General features: G+C 46.3%; 1 non-coding gene across 1 annotated transcript; it reads left to right on the forward strand.

Annotated features, from left to right (window-relative positions):
• Window positions 1–5,473: 5,473 nt before the first annotated feature.
• LOC120852389 lies at window positions 5,474–5,580 on the forward strand. Its single transcript, XR_005718562.1, has one exon. It is a non-coding gene; the product is annotated as a U6 spliceosomal RNA (small nuclear RNA).
• Window positions 5,581–5,874: the final 294 nt, after the last annotated feature.

The following is a 5,874-nucleotide window of genomic DNA, read 5'->3' on the forward strand; positions in this document are numbered from 1 at the left end:
TTTTGGAGCCCTTTTATTTGGGAATGTGGGGAACTGTGTTACATTTGGGTGCAAAGTTAGTTTCCTTAGCACCATAGGTGTATAGTTGTCCTACTGGCAAAGCCTTGGTTTACTCTACAATCCAAACCCACTTAGAGACACGAGCAGGTCTTTACTGCAACAGCCCTTTCATTGGGTAGGAAATCTGAAGCCTAGAGAATTTTCTGTCCTACCACAGAATCCTTAAAGGAAGAAGTGAAACATAGAAGGAAGCCTGAAAATAAGAACATGGCTTTTTAAAAAATGAACTTTGTTGATTTATAATATTGGGTTAGTTTCAGGTATATAATAAAATGATTCAGTGATATATATTTTCAGATTTTTCATTACAGGTTTTTACAAGATGTTGAATATAGTTCCTTGTGCTATACAGTAAATCTTTGTTGCTTGTCTTTTATATGTAATAGTGTATATCTGTTCATCCTATGCTCTTAATTTATCCCTCTTCTCCCTCTCCTTTGGTAACCATAAGTTTGTTTTCTATGTCTATGAATCTGTTTCCGTTTTGTAAATATTAGTATTTTTTAGATTCCACATGTAAGTGATACTGTAAACATTTGCCTTTCTCTGTCTGACTTACTTTACTCAGTATGAAATCTCTAGGTCTATCCATGTTGCTGCAAATGGCAAAATTTCATTCTTTTTATGGTTGAATAGTATTCCATTGTGTGTAATGGAATATACATATCTATACACACACATATATACATACAGACCCACACTCACACCCACACACACATATGCACGCACACACACACACACACACACACACATATAAACCACATCTTTATCCATTCATCCGCTGATGGATACTTAGGTTTCTTCCACGTCTTGGCTGTTGTAAATAACGCTGCTTTGAACATTGGGGTGCATGTATCTTTTCGAATTAGAGTTTTTGTTTTTTCCAGATACGTGCCCAGGAGTAAGATTGTTGGGTCATATGTGGCTCTATTTTTAACTTTTTAAGGAACCTCCATACTGTTTTCCATAGTGGTTGAGCCAGTTTAACATTCCCACCAACAGTGCAGGAGAATATGGCTTCTCGCATGAACAGGCCAGGTGACAGCAGACGGCCTAGGCTTTGCATCTGTCAGCTGGGGATAATTTGGGGCTGTGAACTCTCTGGTCAGAGCCAACCTCAAGAATCCCCTGGTAGCAGGTTATTTCTCTACACTGAACCCTGCCTACTCTTCTGTTGGGTATTCCTTCTGGATCCCAGACTAGTTTGCTTTTCTTCAGCCCTGCCAGAACGCTGCCATTGTTTTAAAAAAGTGAAGACACTTTTATTGAAAAGTGTATGTAAACATGAAAATCCATTTCCAGTCTTCTTTCCAGATGAGAAAAGCCCTGCTGAAAGGTGCCAGGTGGGAGTGCTCTGGTCCCACCTCTGTCTGGGGAGCACTCCCTGCCCCCTGGTTGGCAAACCCAGCCTCCAGCTCTTTCTCTCTGTCAGTCCTGGGCCAGGGGCCATTACATTAGATCGTCCCTCCTAGTGAGAGGGGGAGCCTGGTGGGCTTCCGTCTCTGGGGTCGCACAGAATTGGACACGACTGAAGCGACTCAGCAGCCTCAGCAGTGGGAGGAGGAAAAGGAAAGACCCCGTGGATGGTAGCCTACCGGGTTTCTTCGTCCATGGCATTTTCCAGGCAAGAGAACTGGAGTGGGTTACCATTCCTTCTCCAGGGGATCTTTCTGACCCAGCGATCAAACCTGGGTCTCCTGCATTGCAGGCCAACGCTTTACCGTCTGAGCCACCAGGAAGCCCAGATAATGGGAGGAGGAGCCACTGTAATTAAAACCCAGGAAAGCAAGATCTGTGCTGGCTAATGATGTGGATTTGGGTCCTGAGATGTACTTTAAATTTTATAAGTCATGCCAACCCACTTTCCCCCTCCTTACCCCTAGCAAAAATAGAGGAGAAAAGGTGCATCTGATAGTGAGGCAGGGTATCCTAATAGGGAAGCTACATGAGGTCACTGGGGTCCACGGAGAGGTCTCAGGCAGCAAAGAGTGAATACGATTTCCCAGAAGCAAGTGTTTCTCTTTCCATGGGGGCATCTCAGCCACAAAGTCGCTAAAAAATTAACAGCTCCATGAGAACTCCTATTCAGGAAGAATTAAACTGGCTACCTCGATTCCACACTCCTCAAAGCTGCAGGTGTGGGACTTTGGGAGCAGCTGCAGGGAGAGCTGGAACATACGAGTTATGAACTGAGACCCCGTGGACGCTCCAATCTGGTCCGAGAGCCCAGACCCAAAGTGGAAGGTGGGAGAAACCGCAGGCTGGCTCAGGTTTGTGCATAAGCTCAGTCTCAGTCAAGGACTACTTCCCCATTCATCAGCATTTTGATATTCTGCCTCAGTCTCCTCAGCTGTATAATGGGCACACAAGCACCTACCCATAGGGCTGCTGGGAGATTAAATGAAGCATTCAAGAAAGTACTCAGAAGCCTATTGACACACAGTAGGTTCTTAATAAATATTAGCACTTATTGCTTGCTCTTGTCTGTCCCCTAAATGATCTTCCTAAGACCCAAATCTGGTTTCCTCTCATTGAAAACCCTTTAGAGGCTTCCTACTAAATAGACAAAAACGCCAAAATACTCAGTAAGGTATCTGTAGCCTCAGCCCTACTCTAGTGACTTCAGCCTTTCTGGCCATGGTGCCCTCATACTGCGTTACTGGAAGTTTCCAAGCAGGAACCTTGCCCCCTCATGTCTGTCCCTCACCTCCTGCCTGGCCAGCTCCATGTGGTGCTTACATACCTATCCTCTGAGCTCCTGCAGTTACCATTTACTGAGGTGCTTTTTGCTTTATTCACATTTTGGGCTGGATACTAATTTTGGGGATGGGGGACTGTCCTGTGCACCAGAGGACATTTAGCAGCATCCTTGGCCCCACCCACCAGGTGCTGGTAACATTCCTAGATTCCTTCTCACAGGCCCACCCCAAGTTATGACAACAAAATATATCTCCAGACATTGCCCAGTGTTCCCCAGGCAAGGGAAGGGATAAAATTATCCCTGGTTGATAACCACTGCATGAAACTATAAGTCCCTTGAACACACAGACTCTAACTTACTCATCTTTCTATCAGTGGACCTTGTCCCATACTTGACAGATAGTAAGTGCTCAACAAATACCTGTGGAAAAGCAAAGAAGGAAATAAAATGAATTGGTGCTCATGCCATAGTAAATATCTCCACCAAGGATGAGATGAGAATGTTGGATCAAATAATGAATCAACAAATGAAACAGATACAAGTGTGGTTAGTGACTAAGTACACAGAGGGTGTGTTGAACCAATAAATCCATCTCATCATTTAACATCTTATGAAAAAAAATTTCAGCTTCCCACCGCCATCCCCTTCTGGATTCTCCCCTACCTGTCCTGCTCAGCTTCCCTGCATCCCAGTGAAAATTCTTCAGGGGTTTCCTGGGCCTCCTGTCTAGTAGCTCACCTCCCATTCCTTCTTCAGCTCGCTCCTCAGCCCATCACTGCCCCTCAAGTCCTCCTATTAAGGTCACCAATGATATGTGTTTGTGTGCTGAGTCACTCCAATTGTGTCTGATTTTCTGCAAACCTATGGGCCACAGCCTGCCAGGGTCTTCTGTCCATGGGCTTCTCCAGGCAAGAATAATGGAGTGGGTTGCCATACCCTCCTGCAGAGGATCTTCCTTGACCCAGGGATCGAACCTGTGTCTCTTATGTCTCCTGCACTGGCAGGTGGGTTCTTTCCCAGAGCCACCAGGGAAGCCCCCACCAGGATATACTACTTGTGCTGAGTGCAATAGAAGGTTTCTACTTTTCATCCTGTTTGCCACCCCAGAAGACTTCCATACTGATGATCATTCCTTAAAAGCAGGGATGACTATCATGATATAAACTACTGGGATGGCACGGCACCGGCCATGTGGATGCACTGACCAGTCAGAATAGTCTCTGCGCATCAGTGGTCAGTGTGTACAAGCTGAACATAAACCTTGCTTAAACAATTCCTTCCCAGCCTCATACGTTCCCCCCCACTCCCTTGGTTGCTGTTTCATTCTGTTTTGCAGGAACACTTCTCTCTCTCTGGCTATTAAATATCAGAGTTCCTTGAGGATTTTCTCTAGGCTCTCTTCCTTTTTTTTTTTTTTTTTAATACTCTATTCCTTTCCCCACATGATCCATGCTCAGGGCATTTCTTACCTTCCATATGCTGATGGCTCCTGAAAACACATGGTCTCAGCCCCTACCTTTCCTCTGCCTCCCAGATCTGTCCATCTCACTGCTTATCCACCGCCTCTAATCTGATGTCTCAAAGGCAGCTCAACGTGCCACACCTCTTCCTCTGACCCAAACAAGGCAAAGCATCAGGGACTTCCCCAGGGCTCTGGTAGACAGACAGCACTGCTAATCATCGAATGGATAAACCTGACACCTAGGAGCCTCTCCCTCTGTCGCCACCCCATCAACACTCCTGAATTCTTTATCTCCATCCAACTCTCTTTACCTCCGTAGCTGCCTCCCTCTCTTGCAACAGTCCTCACTTGCTTTTCTCTGATGCAGCCAAGAGACTTTTCTCAAAATGCACATCTGATCCTCTTCCTCCCCTGCTGTAAGCCTCCCCGCTCCAGGCTGTGCCTGGACTGGTGACTACTTTCCATCCTGCCTCATTCCCCCTGCTCCTGGTCCTCTTGTATGCTCCTGCACACTGGCCGTGTTTCAGTTTCCAGAATATTCCACACTCCTGCCACAGGGCCCTTCCATGCACTGTTTCCTCTCTCTTCACCTGTTAATGCTGATTCAGAGCCCAAGTCAAGTATCAGCTCCCAAGGGAAGCCTGCCTTGACCTGAGGCTGTATCACTCTCCTATTTATAGAGAGGGTCTCTCTCCTTTCAAGTACCTGGGTTCATACTGATAATTTATGCTTATAATTATAGAATTAACGCCTGTCTTCCTTGCCTAGAGTGTAAGCTCCATACAGACAGAGCCCATGTCTACTTTTGTTTACCTCTGTGTTTCCAGTCCAGGGTGGGGAGCTAACTGTGCTCTCTGGGCCAAATCCAGGCCAGTGCCTGTCCATCAGGTTTTCCTGGAACAAAGCTACACCCATGCACTTGTGTATTGTCTGTGGTTGCTTCTTCTGCAGAAGAGGTGAGTACAACAGAGACAACATGGCCCTCAAAGCTCAAGTCTTTTTGCCGTTATTGTTTAGTCGCTCAGTCGTGTCTGACTCTGCAACTCCATGGACTGTAGCCAGCCAGGCTTCTCTGTCCCTGGGATTTCCCAGGTAAGAATACTGGAGTGGGTTGCCATTTCCTTCTCCAGAGGATCTTCCTAACCCAGGGATGAAACCCACATCTCCTGAGTTTTCTTAATTGGCAGGTGGATTCTTTACCACTGAGTCACCTGGGAATCCCCCAAATATTTAATCTATAGAAAAAGCCTGTACTCACTTTGGCAGCACATAAATTAAAACTGGAACAATACAGAGTAGACTAGCATGGCCCCTGCACAAGGATGACACACAAATACGTGAAGTGTTCCATACTTCAAAAGAAAAAGAAAAAGGCTGCCATCCCCTGCTCTAGGCTGGAGCACTAGTGTCTAACAGAAAGCAGACATTCCAAACAAATTCGCTAAGTGGAGCGTAAACGAGCAAGGAATAAATGAGTTTCTAATAGGTGCCTTGCTGTCTGCTGAGTGGCTCAAACGAGCCCTCTCTAGGACAGCGCTGGCCGCTGCAGGCCTGCATGAGAATACTGGGGGCTGTTACCGACGTGCCGACCCCTACTCTTCTGCCCAGGAGTGGGGCTCCTTGAGTTTTCTTTGGGTTCCCAGCCAACAGG

Source organism: Oryx dammah, unplaced genomic scaffold (genome assembly GCF_014754425.2).
Source record: "Oryx dammah isolate SB20612 unplaced genomic scaffold, SCBI_Odam_1.1 HiC_scaffold_25, whole genome shotgun sequence".
In the NCBI taxonomy this organism is placed as follows: Eukaryota; Metazoa; Chordata; class Mammalia; order Artiodactyla; family Bovidae; genus Oryx; species Oryx dammah.